The 20048-nt window shown below is 44.3% G+C and overlaps 1 protein-coding gene across 2 annotated transcripts in view; it reads left to right on the top strand.

Annotated features, from left to right (window-relative positions):
- The first annotated feature begins 2160 nt into the window (after positions 1-2160).
- The window catches only part of SCML2 (Scm polycomb group protein like 2), a 161226-nt gene continuing 143338 nt past the window's right edge, over positions 2161-20048 (top strand). Inside the window, exons 1-2 of one of the 2 annotated variants that reach the window (XM_063456924.1) lie at positions 2161-2347; positions 16667-16799. The gene's annotated coding sequence lies outside the window, so the exon portion shown is untranslated. The remainder of the gene's footprint in view (positions 2348-16666; positions 16800-20048) is intronic. The other variant, XM_063456930.1, reaches the window with a different exon arrangement.

Raw genomic sequence — 20048 nt, 5'->3', positions numbered from 1 at the left:
GCACACAAGATGGCGGAGACCAGCACTCTCGGACGCAAGACGACCTGCAGCCACCATCCGCTCTGGCACACGAGGCATTATCAGGTACGGGCCCAGACACCCGGAGATACTCCTGACACAGAGAGCCCAACAAATACCGCTCACGGATACTGCATTGCCGAGAGGTCCGCACACGTTTCATCTGGGCTGGGTGCTCATTGGGAGGAATCCCCCCCACAGCCTGCCATACACCCAGGGAGAAGCTAGGGGCCCGGCGGAACCCTGGGCCCACGGTCCTGAAGATGGGTCCAATGGCACACGGGCGCGAGTGCCCATCAAGGCCTCAGGCAGAGGACGGGCGGCCCTCGAAAGCAGCATAGCCATAACAGAGACTCTGGTCAGCGGCTTAAAGGCATCGGAAACAAGCGGGACTCTGGGTCCAGATCTGGCCCCCTGTCACTGGACATGTTGAGGACTAGCCTGTGTGGCAGACCATTGGTGGTATTTGCCCCTTCTCATGCTACCAACTTAACCTTATCAGTCTAATCATCCTCACTCAGCCGAAGCTGGGGTAGACGAAGTGGTTTAGTCCATTGATAATCTTTTTAATTTTAGTAACTCACACAGCATGATGTCCAAATCGACCCTTATACTATATTAGCTAGACTAACTAAACTTGCAATTTCTTAATAAGTGCTTATGGTCCTACCATTCACGTTGTCTCTATGCATGTCACTCTGCAGTCTTTTCATTTGTCATAATCTTGGGCTCGGGCAGCTACCTTATTGTTGATCCTCGAAATCTGCATGTTGTTGAGCCAGATGTAAATTCTCAGCTTGTTTAAACTTTTATTTAAGTATAACAATTAATCGCCTGTTTTAAGCATGTTTATAAAATATAAAACGAGGTTGTTAATCTTAGGAGATATTGCAATGTGTAATGATGTCTATAACCTGTATAATCCCTGCAAGTCTCCCTCCTTTTATTCTGTACCACCATAATCACATGCCTCAATAAAAGAAAGATTGACAAAAAAAAAAAAAAAAAAAAAAAAAGAAAGAAAGGAAAGGAAAGAGGGAAGGTGTTTCCCAATATACACCAAAGCTAACGTGATTTGAGCCAGTCCTCTACTTGGCTCTTCACTTGTGATATTGAATTACGGTATATAATTTTATCACTAATTGTATATGATATGACATACTTCACCATTGGAAATATCTTTATATTTTTTATATAAAAACATATCAATCTTCATTGGATTATCCGATACCCCTAACTTTAGGGGTAAGTATTATTCAGCGCTCCACTTAAGGGATTTGTGGTGGGTGTTTTTCTTGTTAACTCCCTCTCTAATTCCCTAACTCTTCTATTTCTAAATCTGGTGTATTAGGGAGATCCACATACATAGTGTTGTAGCAGCTTTAACGTTATATGATTTATTGCTATTCCTTAAGCGCCTATCTTTCACACAGATCACTTTTGTCACAATTCTGTGTGAGAGTACTTACCGTGCTCCAGGGATAACAATACCCAGCACACAGTGAGTGTCCCCTGCCCTTACAATTGCCGCAGTCCATGGTGTTAGCAAATAGACACCTCCTAGATAACCACATCATGGCAGTGTCCCGGTTTGGGAGATGGCATGCTAACAGAGATGTTCCAAATTGATTTATTTTATTGTTTTTAGTATATTTGTACGGTGCCCCATAATAGCAATGCAAAAAATGAAATAAAAAATACATACGAACGAAACGGCAAATAATAAAATACGCTAAAATACATTTTTACCGTAAAACTATACCCACTGTGACATGTTATATAAGTAGCCTAATTTGTAGTAAACCTTCTGCCCACACACATAACTTTACACCACTTTCCTGAATACACTTTTTTGACACCAATTATATTTACCACTTTGTGCACTCGGCAGTGTGAGGGGGGAGATCATGCAAGATATAACATTTTCCATATCAAAATATACCATATAATATTCTAATAATCGCACAATAAATCATTGCATAGCTTCTTATTACAAGATGACGACATAGAAATTAAACGCGGATATATTTTATTAAAGTGGTGGCCGCCTTGCCCCCCCTTAGCAGCCATGCACACCGGCTAGAGTGAGACCCTCACTGCCACCTCCCCGGGGCCGCGCTCGGGAGTGTCGGGAGCGCGCACCCAGCAACATGGCGACGCTGTGAGCTACTTGTTGGGAGCAATAAGTGGGGGGAAATCCCGTACAGGCACGCCGAGTTCTGGGAGAGTGCTTCGGGCCACCATGAAAGCAAGTGCTGCCCTTAAACCGAGTCAGTGATCTCTGGGGGATACAGGCTCACTGAGGGACTGCTGGGGCTGGCTGACCGAGGTAAGGCTCTCACCTAGCTATCACACCCCCTGCCTCCACCATCCATCGCCCACCCTGTACCCCATGGGTAGTTGGCGCCTTGCACGGTATGCCCTCTCAGTGTGGCCCCAGGAGGTATCCAATATTGGGGTGAGGAGCACCAGCCAAGTCGGCGATCCTGGGGTCTGTGAGTTCGGGTCTGACCAGTTACTAGTCACCATGTGCCCTGTGTGTGTGTTTCTGTTTTTAGTTTGTCCAAATGACAGGGAATTGGGGGTATATATCGTGTTGTGAGGTTTTCTTTACTCCTACCTGCAGGCACCAGGTTAGAGTGCCATATTTACATTGTATGGGGTAAGTGATCTCTGGCAGTACCTATCAACTTTTAGGACCGTAATGGATCTAACATTGCACCCCCCTCCCTCACAGAATTTCTTTTCTATACTACATTTTCCCGTGAGGTTGGCTGAGCATCAAGCATTGTGAGATGTAATTCATAAATATTTTGTGTATTATAAAGTTAGTCATCATTGCTTTTGGGAGTTATTGGGAGTGTAATAATAGGTAATATAAAATTGCGTGGCTTGCACAAAATTGCTTGTCATGGGGTGAAAAATAGTGCACCCCCTTCCCTATTTTAGTGTTTAACTACATTACTACATATCTTGCGGCTGTCCGAATTACCAGTGCCTGATCCTAACCCACTTTAATAGTACACCACTAATCTTGACTTGCTACATTAGAAATTGGATAACTGTATGGTAATATGAAAGTTGTTGCCTGTTCTGTGAATTATGTTGGTACTTTATAAATATTAATGTTGAGCATAACATTTTATGCCATTAATTTAGTTATAAGACATACTTTTAAATGGACACACTAAGCCCCTTAATGAAGTAGTTATGGTGCAAAGAACTTGTTCCGTAATTCTGGCAATGTAAAATATTCATTTCAAGAAATGGCAATGTACATTTTGCCTGAATTACAGCCATTGCAAAAGTTTCCTCCGGTTTTTGAAGGTCTTCACATCTGGTGTCTTCTAATCCCGTACTTCTTACAGAGAAACAATGCATTCATTGTTTTTCTATGAGAAGCATTGGATTGGCAGAGAGTGGTGATTGCCAAGCATATGCCATAGGTCTCCAGTTCTACTCTTTGTGATGGTTTGAATCAAGATCAACAGTATTGGTGGCAGGGCCAACTTTAATACCGATTGGACCCTGGGCAGGTATTTGCTTGGGGCCCCTTGACCTACCCCTTCCTAGCATGCAATCACTCCATCAACACCCACTCAAATATACAAAAAAAAAACCACACACTTAGCCCTCTCATTTTTCACTGAGTCAAAATACACACACTAACACGCATAGACACAGGTACAGCCATACAGAGATACACAGACACACAAGTTCACTGATGCACTGACAAACATGCAGGTAAACAGAAATACTAACACACAAACACACTGACAAACATGCAGATACACACAATAACATACAGATACACGGACCCACATGCAGATACACAGATACACAGACACACATGCAGCTACTCATACACTTTCAAATACACAGAATGACACTCACACAGATACTGACATACACACATATAGACATACATATATACAAAGACACATACGGACACACAGAAACACATACTGATACACATGGTCACGTACAGACACACACAAACAAACAAATACACACAGACGCTTGCATATATACAGGCAGACATACATAAATGCACATTTTTTCATGTGTTTCCTACCTTTGGAGTGCAGGATGCTGGCTCAGGCTGATGGGAGTCAGAGCTCCCACTCTGACTCCCGCCTTTTCTCCTCCTCCACCTCCTGCGCGGTGCTCGGTGAATGCTGGGAGGAAGTGACTGGCTGTCACTTCCTCCCAGCATCCTGACATCATCACAAGGGGCCCGGTCTCGCTCTCAGATCGGCCGGGCCCCTGAAAATCCATCATCATTGGGTGGCCCTTAGATGAGCCCCCACATCGCGCGGGCTGCGCACGCACCACGGCGGCCGGAGGTCTTAAGTGCCAGCTGCTTTGGGCCCCCTAAGACTGACTGGTCCCAGGGCAGCGACCCCTTTTGCCCCGTGTTAAAGACGGCCAGGATTGGTGGTTTTTGAAGAGGTGGAGCAGGTGCTGAGAGAAGTGTGTTCATGTGCCTGCTTGAACGTCAGTGATTCACCTTGTGCAGCACTGTTCCAGGATGTACCTGTAGTTGGTTGTCTGAGTCACTGCCACTAGAGTTGTTACTAGGCAGTAATGTAAACACCTGCCTTTTCTCAGAAAACACCATGTTTACATTAAAAAGCCTGCCACTACATTCAGCTGTAGTTGTTCTGGTGACTGTAGTGTCCCTTTAAAACTGGGGGTGCTGAATCTAAATAGTTAAAGGGTTACTCAAAAAAAAACCCAGTGTTTTTAGTATCTTTCAATTTTGGTTAATGTAAACCTTATGCCTCGTTTCCACTATGTTTTGGGTCGGTACTGTTCAGAAGGGTTAGAATGGTACAGCCTATTGAGGTGAGCATTTCCACTGCAAGTCGGACTGCCAGGGGGCATGCGGGTTTTAGACCAAATGCCTAGCGTGTTATTTGTCGTGAGCACTGACGTTTTCCTGTCCGCCAATCAACAGATCGTATAGTGTGATGCCAGAAGCTCCGCCCAAACCGTACAGTACTATTTCCTATGGACTTATATCGCAAGGGGACCCAGGAATGGTTCGGTTGTATGGGCCACTTTCATAATGGAAACCCTCAAAATAACGTACCGACCCGAACCGTACCACTCAATGAAAACTGGGCATTAGTGGCATGGTTTTACTCTGACCCTCCACTCCATTCACCCAGCAGCCCGATCTTCCTCTGGTGATATCACTCGCCCCTCAGTGGAGCATTGTGGTGAGTCTATGCTACCATTGGTTGTCTCTCACCAGCATGCTATGCGTGCTGACGACACACCAAACATGCACAAAATTAACAATAACCAGCCCAGAACTCCTCAGGCTGTATAATGGCAGAGGTGGAGCAAAAGGTTTTAACTCTTTATGCTGCACGTACAGACTCCAAGTAACATGACCACTACAAATCACTGAAGTGGTCATGGTGCTAGGAGTAAACCTTTAAGGAACACATGTTAAAAAAAACAAGGTCAGCCTATTTTAGTATCCTATGACCTTCAGAGTCTGCCATTCCTCCTGGATATTGTAGTGAAAAAATATGGAATGCCTTTTTTTCTAGACAGGCTAGTAGCATACAATGTGTTGAGCGATTGCAGCTATAATACCCATACCAGTTTCATCTGCTTTGTTTATCTTAAAGGAGGGAAAGGGTACACCCAAGTGCACTCATCTCATAGTAGTAGGCAACTTTTGGATTCATTAAATTGAAAGTAGTAGGCGGAAAGCATTATTGTGTTAATTATTATTTTTTTTTCATTGTTAAGGAGTGCACAATAGCAATTGTACACAACGTGTTCAAACTTAATCTAAGAACTGTAAACTGAAGACGTGTATATCATCATTTAGTAGTTTTATCTGGAGTTTTACTGTTCTGTATTTTATGCTTGTTTTTCATGTGATAATTTCGATGTGTGAAGTGGTTTAGAGGAAGCATCTAGTGAAATGGCAGAGCTCAGATGGTACATTTGTCCTTGGTTTGATTCGGACCGATGTTTCTATCCTATGTGATGCTTTACCTTCTTTTTTAACACTTCATCTGCCACCAATTAGTCAGGGGTAAGGGTTGGACCATGCACTAGCTTCTCCATAAAATATAACCTTCTCCCCATCACAATGCACATGGATGGTGAGTGAGAAAAATTCATGCAACAGCTCTTTTAAAGGACCACTCTAGGCACCCAGACGACTTCAGCTTAATGAAGTGGTCTGGGTGCCAGGTACCTCTAGGATTAACCCTTTTTTCTATAAACATAGCAGTTTCAGAGAAACTGCTATGTTTATAATGAGGGTTAATCCAGCCTCCAAATCCTCTAGTGGCTGTCTCACTGACAGCCGCTAGAGGCGCTTGCGTGATTCTCACTGTGAAAATCACAGTGAGAGCACGCAAGCGTCCATAGGAAAGCATTGTAAATGCTTTCCTATGCGACCGGCTGAATGCGAGCGCGGCTCCTGCCGCGCATGCGCATTCAGCCGATGACGTCGCGATCAAGATGGAGAGGAGGAGGAAAGCTCCCCGCCCGGCGCTGGAAAAAGAGGTAAGTTTAACCCCTTCCTCTCTCCAGAGCCCGGCGGGAGGGGGTCCCTGAGGGTGGGGGCACCCTCAGGGTACTCTAGTGCCAGGAAAACGAGTATGTTTTCCTGGCACTAGAGTGGTCCTTTAAGTTTAACATTTAAATTTCCCCATCTTTCATTGGGAAAGCTGCTAAGACTAGCAAGAGGTCATGCAGCCCTCTCACTCCTCACCTGTTAGGATTTGGGCCAAGTCCTCCCTCAATTTGCTTTTATTCTCCTATCCCACAGCCGAAGGGATGAGCCTTGCCATTTTTTTTATTTTTAACCTTTCACCCGTTGCACATGTAGTGGTATGGAATATTAGGTCATTTACATCCCATCCAACAGCACAGTGTATGGGGTTTGGAAGCAGCGGGCAGCAGTGCTGCTGCCTACTGCTTTCTTTTAACCGTAAAAGTACAAGGTGGAGACCCTGCACCCTCCTTATAATAAGAAATTGCATGGACAATTTAGTCCATGAATCTATTTCTTTTTTTGTTCAAGTCATTTGTCCATTTGCATTCTGACAAAAATGCCATGTTGGACACCTATGTGAATTAAGGTCTAATATTCTGTACACTGGCTACTTTTTTTTCAAACCTTACTGAGGAGTATTGGATATAAATTAATTGTATACCAGGTAATACCTGGGGATATGGCACTATTACTTCTACTTCGTGGTGGGAAGTGGTAGAGTATGGTCCTGTGGATTTCTCTACTCTTGTGATGTTAATAGGAGTATCATTGAGCTCTTGTCACTTTATTTGTGACCTAAACTGAGCTCATATTTGGTAAGGGCTGGAGTGAGTTTCTCTGGTTAATAGACCATCCTATATATATATATATACACCTGCCCATAGTTAAAGGACCACTCTAGTGCCAGGAAAGCATACTCGTTTTCCTGGCACTAGAGTGCCCTGAGGGTGCCCCCACCCTCAGGGACCCCCTCCCGCCCAGCTCTGGAAAGGGGAAAGGGGTAAAAACTTACCTTTTTCCAGCACTGGGCGGGGAGCTCTCCTCCTCCTCTCCGCCTCCGTTCCTCCCCGTCGGCTGAATGCGCACGCGCGGCAAGAGCTGCGCGCGCATTCAGCCGGTCACATAGGAAAGCATTCATAATGCTTTCCTATGGACGCTTGCGTGCTCTCACTGTGATTTTCACAGTGAGAATCACGCAAGCGCCTCTAGCGGCTGTCAGTGAGACAGCCACTAGAGGAAATAGGGGAAGGCTTAACTAATTGATAAACATAGCAGTTTCTCTGAAACTATGTTTATAAAACAATTAGTTAACCCTAGCTGGACCTGGCACCCAGACCACTTCATTAAGCTGAAGTGGTCTGGGTGCCTAGAGTGGTCCTTTAATGCTGCAGCCTCCTGTGCAGTGAGTTGTGATCTTCCCACTGTTCATTTCCCCACACCTGCTGTATATATGGAGTGGGAACAGAACACACAATTCTGACAGGCTTTCCTAATTAAAAAAAAAAAAAAAAGATTTTTAATCCACCTGATGCACATCTGGTGAAGGAAGAAGAGTGCCACAACTGCAACATTCTCTCGAACCCACCGGTTGCTTATATTTTTAACTCTTCTCTTCCTTTACTTTCTGAGTGTGAAAAAGAAGAGTGCTTATTTTGGCTGTCTTTTTACAGATCACTTCTGCGTAGATTCCTTGTGTCTTTGTATTATCTCTCTGTCCTTGTGTGAAATAGCCAACAGACATGCTTTTTATTTATTTATTCATACATGGAGGTGTATATGACTTCATTTTAGAACAGTTCTTAGCTGTTTAGCCACAATTTGTAAAGTTTTCGAAATGGAAATATTCAGTTGTTTTCAATGTTGATTGCTCCTTATTTAACGTTTAACCTGAAAATACCTGCTGTGATAAATGTCTTCAGAAGTTAAATTCCTTCACACGTGTTTGTGTAAAAAAAAAAAGGACCATAGCATGGTAAATTGTGTCTCCACTGAGTTATTTGTAGTTTAGCACCTGTTGATATACATAGTTTAGCCATTACTGAAAAGTGTATATGTATATTTTGAATACTGGTTACCAATCTGTAATTTACTAGCATTTTGAAAACCAATGTTTTGTAAATGTGGGCTAAAAAAAATTCAAACTTTACAGGTGCCCCAGCATATTTTTTCAAAAGATAAAACATACTGGCAACCCTGCTGTTGCAGATTATTAGGATACATTTAGCGTGCTCTTCTGATCTTGTTAGGGTCCTGGAGAGACTTGATTTTCTTTAGCATTAGGTGTCTGAGCACTGAGGGAACTATGTTGTTTTCATAGGAACAGGAGTACCGGCAAAAACTACCGGTACTAATCATTTGATTAAAAAAAGTACAATTTTGTCACAAATGTGTTAAAACTCACTATACCTCCATAGGACCATAAGAACATGATAGGAGCATGATGGGAAAAATATCATACGTGAACAGCAAGCTCTAGAACCCTTAACCAGTTTAGTAGACCATTATCAGACATTTTCTTTGCCATGCATACCTACACATCGTCTACTTTGGACTGGTTTTTAAAGTGGTTGGTCCTTTGTTTAACCCCTTAAGGACCAGACTTCTGGAATAAAAGGGAATCATGACGTGTCACACATGCCATGTGTCCTTAAGGGGTTAAAGTTGTGACACTGATGGAGTAAGTCCTATGATTCAGGCTTGTAGGATTTGACATTTTGTTGACCTCAGTTGTTAAATAGGCTATAGTAGATCAATTTGTTGGCTCAGATGACCCCATATTATTTTTCTAAGCAAACCTCACTCGTGATCCTATTGAAATAACATATGTAGGTTAACGACATCATTGATTTCATTGTGATCATACAACTCTGTGTTGTTAAAATGAGTGATTAAATTGAACTGCAGTGTTAAAGAGCACAATCCCATTCATTTAGATGTTTGACTGATTCTTCTCAACTGAAGTGTCTTAAGAGGGAGATCTCATTCACATCAGAGAGAATCATCTGAGTGTACTGACACATGGAAAGGAAGCCTTTCATGTAGAAATCTTTAAAGGGCCAACCTGTTCAAGCCTGTAGTATTATGTTTTAACTATTTAATAATTGTTAGATTGCATGGTGTGCTGTTCTGGAACTTTTCTTGGTAAATGTATGTACAGTAAAGGGCTCATAGACAGTACAATAATGATGATTCAAGACTTTTTACTTAGTGAATTGTGAGCTAAACCATTAACAAAGTATATGCCAAAATTGTGAAATAAGGCATCTAACTAATTAAAAACGTTTCCAAATTTGTTATCTTGGCCTACATATTGCAAAATAATTGCACAATTTAGAAAAACAGCACACTTGACACGTACAAGTAACAACAAACCCTGACTTTAATTTTACATGATAACAATTATAGCACAGTGTTCCAGGACCACTTAAAGTTGTGGTATTTATTTATTAATTAATTAATTTATTGTTGGTTTTCCTTTTTAAATTATTTTATTTTTAGGAACACTCCAAGCACTATCACTTGTACAGTGAATTGTAGTAGTTATGGTGCCAGTAATGTCCTGGTTTCCCCCAATGCAAGTAGTCAGAATGTTTGCTAAAGGTTTGACAACTTACCTGTGGTCTGCCAGGTGCTGGTCACCTCCTCTTTGAGTTCTAGAAGCTCTCTGCATTGAGCAAACCCCAGCGGCTGTGTAGTCTACATCTCAGCAGTGTCCGGCTGAGGCAGAATGGAGGTGGGCGGTGTGAGAGATGTAATCTTCCTGCTCTGCTCTCTTGTGCTCCCTGCAGTGATGCCAGAATATGACGTCAGCCCAGCCCAGACCTACCTAAACCGGGGCAGAGCAACAAGAACCTGAAGATTTCGCCAGTCACACTGGACCCCAGGGAATGGAATAGTATCCATTCCAGGGAGTCTGGGTAGACTTAAATTAAAACACAAATATTAATATGTGAGAGAATGTTTGTTTGTGTTTGTCAGTGTGTCAAATTAGTGAGTGTGTGTAATTGCACTTTCCTTCAATCACATAGGAAATGTGTTTTTTCTGCACCTTTTTTCAAACGTGATTATCTCACCATGGCTGGTCCTGCCTCCATGGTGGAGAAAACCACTACTGATGATCTCAGCCAATCCAATGCTTCCCACAGGCAGTGACGCAATGCAGAGCGTGCTCACCAAGAAGCACCTCTAGTGGCCCTCTGAGTGACTGTCACTAGAGGTGTTACTAGGTGGCTGTGTTTACATAGAAAAGCCTACAGGCAGTGGCGTACGTACCGGGGTCGCAGCTGCGACCGGGTCCGGCACTCCAGGGAGCCCGGCCGCCCTGCGGCCTCCCGCGACCGGGTAGCAGCTGCCACACTTTGCGGCCCCGGCCCGTGCGGCAAACCGCCGGGGCCGCATCTCAAGGGGTCCATCGGGTGGCCCATGCTGTCAGGGCCACCCGATGGACATGGATTTTAAGGGGGCCCGGTCTGCGCTGAGCGCTTTAAGTGCTCAACCGGGCCCCCTGTGAGGACATCATCACGGCTGGGAGGAAGTGACCGCACGTCACTCCTCCCAGCATACTGAGAGCCCGCGCGGGAGGAAACAGAAAGGAGGAGGGAGTCAGAGTGGGAACTCTGACTCCCATCAGGCTGAGCCACCACTGGACCCACACATGGTAGGAAACATTTTGTGTATTTGTGTCTCTGTATGTATGTATGTGTGTATGTCTGTGTATGTGTGTATGTCTGTGTCTGTGTGTATTTATGTCTGTGTCTGTGTATGTGTGTGTGTCTGTCTCTGTATGTGTGTATGTCTGTGTATGTGTATGTGTATGTGTGAATGGATGTCTGTGTATGTATATGTGTGAATGGATGTCTGTGTATGTATATGTGTGAATGGATGTCTGTGTCTGTGTATGTATATGTGTGAATGGATGTCTGTGTATGTATATGTGTGAATGGATGTCTGTGTATGTATATGTGTGAATGGATGTCTGTGTATGTATATGTGTGAATGGATGTCTGTGTATGTATATGTGTGTATGGATGTCTGTGTATGTATATGTGTGTATGGATGTCTGTGTATGTATGTGTATGGATGTCTGTGTATGTATGTGTATGGATGTCTGTGTATGTATATGTGTGTATGGATGTCTGTGTATGTATATGTGTGTATGGATGTCTGTGTATGTATATGTGTGTATGGATGTCTGTGTATGTATATGTGTGTATGGATGTCTGTGTATGTATATGTGTGTATGGATGTCTGTGTATGTATATGTGTGTATGGATGTCTGTGTATGTATATGTGTGTATGGATGTCTGTGTATGTATATGTGTGTATGGATGTCTGTGTATGTATATGTGTGTATGGATGTCTGTGTATGTATATGTGTGTATGGATGTCTGTGTATGTATATGTGTGTATGGATGTCTGTGTATGTATATGTGTGTATGGATGTCTGTGTATGTATATGTGTGTATGGATGTCTGTGTATGTATATGTGTGTATGGATGTCTGTGTATGTATATGTGTGTATGGATGTCTGTGTATGTATATGTGTGTATGGATGTCTGTGTATGTATATGTGTGTATGGATGTCTGTGTATGTATATGTGTGTATGGATGTCTGTGTATGTATATGTGTGTATGGATGTCTGTGTATGTATATGTGTGTATGGATGTCTGTGTATGTATATGTGTGTATGGATGTCTGTGTATGTATATGTGTGTATGGATGTCTGTGTATGGATGTCTGTGTATGGATGTCTGTGTATGGATGTCTGTGTATGGATGTCTGTGTATGGATGTCTGTGTATGGATGTCTGTGTATGGATGTCTGTGTATGTATATGTGTGTATGGATGTCTGTGTATGTATATGTGTGTATGGATGTCTGTGTATGTATATGTGTGTATGGATGTCTGTGTATGTATATGTGTGTATGGATGTCTGTGTATGTATATGTGTGTATGGATGTCTGTGTATGTATATGTGTGTATGGATGTCTGTGTATGGATGTGTGTGTATGTATATGTGTGTATGGATGTCTGTGTATGTATATGTGTGTATGGATGTCTGTGTATGTATATGTGTGTATGGATGTCTGTGTATGTATATGTGTGTATGGATGTCTGTGTATGTATATGTGTGTATGGATGTCTGTGTATGTATATGTGTGTATGGATGTCTGTGTATGTATATGTGTGTATGGATGTCTGTGTATGTATATGTGTGTATGGATGTCTGTGTATGTATATGTGTGTATGGATGTCTGTGTATGTATATGTGTGTATGGATGTCTGTGTATGTATATGTGTGTATGGATGTCTGTGTATGTATATGTGTGTATGGATGTCTGTGTATGTATATGTGTGTATGGATGTCTGTGTATGTATATGTGTGTATGTATATGTGTGTATGTATATGTGTGTATGTATATGTGTGTATGTATATGTGTGAATGGATGTCTGTGTATGGATGTCTGTGTATGTATATGTGTGAATGGATGTCTGTGTATGTATATGTGTGTATGGATGTCTGTGTATGTATATGTGTGAATGGATGTCTGTGTATGTATATGTGTGAATGGATGTCTGTGTATGTATATGTGTGAATGGATGTCTGTGTATGTATATGTGTGAATGGATGTCTGTGTATGTATATGTGTGAATGGATGTCTGTGTATGTATATGTGTGAATGGATGTCTGTGTATGTATATGTGTGAATGGATGTCTGTGTATGTATATGTGTGAATGGATGTCTGTGTATGTATATGTGTGAATGGATGTCTGTGTATGTATATGTGTGAATGGATGTCTGTGTATGTATATGTGTGAATGGATGTCTGTGTATGTATATGTGTGAATGGATGTCTGTGTCTGTATATGTGTGAATGGATGTCTGTGTCTGTATATGTGTGAATGGATGTCTGTGTCTCGGTTATGTGTGTGTCTGTTTGTGTATGTATGTCTGTGTCACTGTGTGTGTGTATGTATGTGTCTGCGTGTCTGCGTGTGTGTGTCTCTGTATGTATGTGTCTGCGTGTGTGTGTCTCTGTATGTATGTGTCTGCGTGTGTGTGTCTCTGTATGTATGTGTCTGCGTGTGTGTCTCCTTAGTCCCTTTCCCCAGTCCCTGTCCCCCTCCTCAAGCCCTATCCCCTTACTCAGTCCCTGTCCCCCTCCTCAGGCCTGTCCCTTTCCTGAGTCCGCTGTCCCCCTATTTAAGGCCCTGCCCCCCTTCCTCAGTCCCTGCCCCCCTTCCTCAGTCCCTGCCCCCCTTCCTCAGTCCCTGCCCCCCTTCCTCAGTCCCTGCCCCCCTTCCTCAGTCCCTGCCCCCCTTCCTCAGTCCCTGCCCCCCTTCCTCAGTCCCTGCCCCCCTTCCTCAGTCCCTGCCCCCCTTCCTCAGTCCCTGCCCCCCTTCCTCAGCCCCTGCCCCCCTTCCTCAGCCCCTGCCCCCCTTCCTCAGCCCCTCAGTTCCTGTCCCTTACCTCAGCCCCTGCCCCCCCCCCAAGCTCCTGTCCCTCTTCCTCAGCTCCTGTCCCCCTCCTCAGCCCCGTGCCCTTACTCAGCCCCTGCATACAAGCGTATCATTTTTTTGGGGTGGGGGGGGGGGTGGGGGGGAAGGGGGCAGGGAGTGGATCTTGGGTGAGTTCCTGCACTTTTTTACCCAGGACTTGACCCCTGATGCACGTGCATTAGACCTCCCCATAGGAAAGCATTGAATCATTATTGCAGCAGACTTGGTGCTGCAATGTTAACATTGTAGTTTTTCTGGAACTGTAATGTTTAACATTGCAGCACTAAGTGCAAAAGGGACATTGCACCAAGACCACTTCAATAAGGGGAAGTGATCTGGGTGCCTGTAGTGTCCCTTTAATAAGTGTTAGCAAAAAAAATCGTGTTTCTCACTCAACTAATTAAAACTAGTTAGTCAATCTGTTTACAAGAATTTATTCACTCCTAAATGGCAGTGAAGTGAGCAGTGAGGCATGATCTATACATCCAACCTGCTTAAAGGAACACTAAAGGGTCAGGAACATATTCCTGACTCTATAGTGTTAATAACACTATCTAGGCCTCCCCCATGCCTCCTCCTCCTCCCCCCCCCCCCCCCAAATATAGTAACACTGGTGCTGGTTCTGCCTTTGATCTGTCTCCTTGACTGACATAATCAGAAGTGATGATCTCAGCCAATGACAATGCTGGGGACCGGCCACTGAAAGTGTCTCTGAATAAGCAGTGTTTACAGAAAAAAGCCTGCAAGTGACTGATTATACTCACCAGAACAACTACATTAAGCTGTAGTTGTTCTGGTGACTATAGTGTTCCTTTAATTAAGCAAAAGTTGTTTTAGTGCCTTTAGTGTCCCTTTAAGCTCAATATCAGTGTAAAATAATTTAATGAAAAATCTGTGTCTATTTACCGTGTTCACTTGTTTACAATTATTTATTATTTTGTTCTACTTGAATTGAGGAGGGAGAGATGTGGGGGCCGGCAATGTAGTGTCGTGTCCCAGGTCTCTAATGGCCTCTCTTTATGTGCTCTGGCAGCAGAATGAACTTCATGGTCCCCTTACCTGTATGTAAGGCATCCTGAGTAAGCACAGAAGGAAGTGAAATAACATGATATCCTGTTTGTGCTGGGAGTCAGAATGTGGCACAGAAGTGTAAGGGAGCCCTCAGATTGTCTCTGCCGCCAGATCATGTAGAGATTTTTGCATATTCAGTAACCCAACAGACAGACAAAGTTTTTGGCATTAGGCTCCATTTCTGTGTTACCATATATTTGGTGAGCCCTGAACTAGCGCTGTTAAAGATCTTTGTGCCTGTTTAGTAAAATACAATGTTGAAATTTGAGTAAATTTGACAAGCTGCCTAACTGAATTTTTCAAAAAAGATTTTAGCTTAGAAGATTGTACGAGTAATGAAGTGGTCTGGGTTTAATGTCCGTGTCTTCCTCCCACCCTGGTTTAATCCTGCAGCGGAGAACTTTGCTGTTCTGCACAACGGCAATGTTTTCGTTGCAGGATTTAAATGCCTCTAGTGGCTGCCACACAGCAGTGTGTGCGCTAGCCTCCCAATTATTTCCTGTGGGAAAGCTTTGGATTGGCTGAGATCAATTTCAATGATCTTAGACAAGGAGACTGAGCCCCCTGCTGTGATCTGTGCTATGAGGGAGAAAAGGTAAGTAAAATAAACTTTTTCACCCCCTGCAGATGTGGGGGAGTCACCCAAACAGGGCACTGTAGTCACCAGAACTACAGCTTATTGTATTTGTTCTGAAGAGTAAAATCATTCCCTTTAAGCTTTTTGCAGCAAACACTGTCTTTTCAAAGAAAAGGCAATGCTTACATTACAGCCTAGGGATGCATCCACTGGCTACTCCTCACATTGCTGCTTGAGGTGCTTTCTGGGGCAGAGCTGCACAGTGTGCAGCACTGACATTCAGTGTCTTCACCATCATCATGGAGACACTGTACTTTCCTCATAGAGATGCATTGATTTAATGCATTTCTGTGAGGAGATGCCGATTAGCCAGGACTCTGTTTGATTTGTCCTGGCTCTGCCCCTGATCTGCCTCTTTGATAGTCTCAGCCAATCCTATGGGGGAAGCATTGTGATTGGCACAGCGAATCAGTTATGATGTCAGCCAAGCAGTCATTGACAGAGCCAGCAGCAGCAAACATAAATACAAGTAAGATTTTGCTATATTTAGGGGGGGCAAGTGGGGGCCAGGGGAGCTAGGTGGTGTTTTAAAAACACTATAGGGTCAGGAATACATGTTTGTGTTCCTGATCTTGTAGTGTTCCTTTAAGAATACAAATTTGTATCCCTAACTCTGTATTGTTCCTTTAACAGCCTCCCTTGGCTATTAAAAAACGTTGCAGGGTTTTATTTGCACTAGTGCATTACCGAGGTTAAATGGTCTTGTTGGGTGACTAGGCCTTCACCGTTGGTTTTTCAGTTCATTTTAACATTTTGTGATGGGATTTGTAATCCGAATTGTCACCTCTAGTCAAGGTCTTGAATTATGTGCACTTGTCTGATGATGACTTCAGCAAAATCAATAATTGTCATTCCTGTCATCACACATTATTCGTTTAGTGATGGTTTTGGGTTTACTTGTTCCAGGCTATGAACTCAAGATTGGTGTGTAGCAAGAGGAAGTGCTGTCTATTTTAATGATGCTGTTTTCCATGCCTTGGAATGAAATCTATATTAGATGAACTTAACCATGGCACAAAGCTGGGGACAGAAAGATATGGTAAGTAGTATGATTTCTCATATTTGTCAGGTTTGTTTTCTTTTCCCGGAAATATACAGAATTTCAGATTCAAACCATTTTGTTCTTTATTCATTTATATTTAAGGATAAAGTCTGTCCTCATTTATTTTTTATTTTATTTCAGGTGTGTTAATTTTTTTAAAGACATTCATTACCTTACTTACCATGTTTCCTTTTCTGAGTGTCCATTATAACTGATCAGCCACAACATTAAAACCGTTAACGGGTGAAGTGAATAACAGTAATATATTGTTACAATGGCACTTGTCAAGGGGGTGGGGGTGGGGAAATACAAGGCAGCAAGTGAACAGTGAGTTCTTGAATTTCATGTGTTGGAAGCAGGAGAAATGAGCAAGAGACAGGTTTGTCTTGAGGTCTGCAATGTCTTCCTCTGAGGCCTTTACTCTGTCTGTGACTGATTGTATATTGCATTTTATGACTGCCACATCAGCTGCCAATAGGCTTTTAATCTCTGAGACCAGGTTGCGAAAGTTTCTTTGAGTAAATAGTGCTGACCCATCCAGGTCATCCACAGAGTGAGGTACCTGTTCAGGGGCTGAGGCAGGCTGTGTGATATCAGTTTGAGCTTGGATGGACTCGTGTCCCGCCGTCTCCACCATTTTGGGTTTCGAATTTCACTCTAGCAATCGACCCGATATCTCTGCACCCTGAAGATGGCTCCTGAGTCGGCCTCTCGGTCCGTCGCCCCATGGTCGATATCCGATCAGGTAGACGAGCGGTTGAGAGAGCTTCAGTTCCAGAATCTTCAAAAGGCTCGAGTCCACCAGTGCAGACAGATCTAGGCCTGTGGGTGGTCTTTAGGCCCCGGATCTACGCTTCTGTCGTTTCGCTTAGGCGGAGTGTAGTAACGGCATAGAATGCTTGGTACGTGTTCACCTCGGGGATTGCCGATGTTTATCTGGGTGGTGGAGGGGTTGAATTCTCCAAAAACAAGCTTTTATTTGGCTTTATCGGAGCGGTGCAAGATGGCGTCTGCTTTGGTTCCAGAGGGTGACTTCCCTGGGGTCCTGTGCTGGCTAGGGCTAATGGGAGTCAGAGCTCCCACTCTGACTTCATACTCTTCTTCTCCACCTGTGTGGCGCTCTCCTTCTGTTGGTTGCGGTCAGACATTATCACTGGGGCTTGGAAATACTTTGCCATTTAGTGGTCCTCTCAACACGCTGCGCCGGCGGTAATTCCACCACATTGCCGGCTGGCATTGTGGTCGCAAAAGTCCACATGGTGGCTGGGCCCCTGCAGAGACGGGCACTGTCGCAGCTGCGACCACGGTAGGTACACCACTGTCCAAAACGGCAAGTGTTGTGGGGTGTTTCCTGTATGCAGTGGCTAGTAACTACCAAAAGTGGTGCAAGGAAGGACAACTGGTGTCATGGTCATGGGCACCCAGGGCTCATGGATGCACGAGGGGGAACGAAGGCTAGCCTATCTGGTCCGATCTCACACATCTTAGACTGTATGACGACTTACAATGGTAGGACAATAGCGAGCTCTAGTGGTTCTTTAAATGGACTATCACCTTATGCTTCTTCCCTAGATTATGATGCAAGTAGATCTCCAGTGCTTCTCTCCCTACACACAGTTGCTTAACACCCCTAGGGACAGAAGTTTTCTTTCCTGAAAATTCCATTAATTTGTGAAGGAGACCATTTTGGCACTTCTATGATGTGTTTGATCCACCATAAAGTCATACTTTCTCATTAAAGTCATGCCGAACATGCATTTCTTTAATCGATTCCTCTTCTCTCCCTCTGTCAGGATCTGTTAATTTCTTCCTGTCTGCTCTAGTTTTCTTTAAAACATTAGGTTTCCTACGCTTGACCAGCTTTGACCAGCAGAGGAGCAAAGTGTGCTCCATTTCCTGTGGTCAAAGCAATTTCCCCAGAATTCTTACCTTTCCTCCGTGATCTTGCAATGCTTTCTGTCAGTATTCTCGAACGTCCTGTCACAGAACGCCGGCGAAACTACGGAATTTCATCCTAAAAGATTTGTTCATTCATGTTAGGATGCAATCCAGGACTTTGTTCGGATCGGAATTTCATTCGAATAAACAAAACTCTGATCTGATTCATGCCGCAGCTGCATCTTGCAGACGCTTAGTAGATAGGTCCCCAGTACCGTGGGAATTAGGGAGTTATCTACCAAAAGGCTGAAATACCTAAATTGGTCTTTCAGCCATCTTTACTAATATGAAGTAAAGATTACTTGGTATTAGTAAATAATCTGCCCCTATTCGCTATATCGCGAGAAGGAGCATGACTAGTAAACAAACCCAATGGTATCCCCCCTCCGAGCCCCCACCCGTGACGAGCGAGTGGGGGCTCTTAAACTAAACGGGGGACATATCGCCCCCCCCCCCACACACACGAGCGGCAGGTGGGGGCCCTAAATTATAATAAAGAGGGGGGACCTATTGTCCTTCCCCCTCGGCCCTCACCCCTGAGCGGTGGTTGGGGGCCCTAAATAACAATAGGGGGGGGCTATTCTCCTCTCACCCACCCATGAGCGGCTATTGGGGGGCCCTACATGAAAATGGGGTACGGGACTTATCATACTCCCCCCAGGGGCGTATTAGCCGCGAGGCAAACCAGGCATTTGCCTTGGGCGGCATTTTCCAGGGGGCGGCAAAAAAAGCCGCCCCCAAATGCCCAAGGCACATGTTTTGTTAGCCTTGCGGCTAACAGACATGCTGGGCTGCCAGCGGGCTGCTGGGCGGTCGGGCGGCTCTGGTGGGCGGCCAGCGAGGGAGCACTTCCTCTGAGCTGTCTGCTCAGCTCCCTCGCGCGCCGCAGAGTGAGGCTGGGAACCGGAATATGGCGTCATATTCCAGCTCCCAGCCTCACTCTGAGGCGCGCGAGGGAGCTGAGCAGACAGCTCAGAGGAAGTGCTCCCTCGCTAGCCACCTGCCCGCCAGGCAGTGCCGCTCGCCCAGCAGCCACTGGACCACCAGGGAGGAAGAGACACCCCCCACCCCAGTATTCCCAAAGGTAAGGAGGCTGGGGGGGGGGGTGTGTTTAAATAAATTTAAAAAAATGTGTTAATGTGGGTGTGTGTGTGTCTGTTAGTGTGTGTGTGTGTGTCTGTTAGTGTGTGTGTGTGTGTCTGTTAGTGTGTGTGTGTGTCTGTTAGTGTGTGTGTGTGTGTTTGCCTGTGAGTGTGTGTGTTTGCCTGTGAGTGTGTGTGTTTGCCTGTGAGTGTGTGTGTTTGCCTG

The sequence above is a fragment of the Pelobates fuscus genome, chromosome 1, assembly GCF_036172605.1.
Source record: "Pelobates fuscus isolate aPelFus1 chromosome 1, aPelFus1.pri, whole genome shotgun sequence".
Taxonomy (NCBI): domain Eukaryota; kingdom Metazoa; phylum Chordata; class Amphibia; order Anura; family Pelobatidae; genus Pelobates; species Pelobates fuscus.
This window is presented reverse-complemented; position numbering and strand designations above follow the sequence as displayed.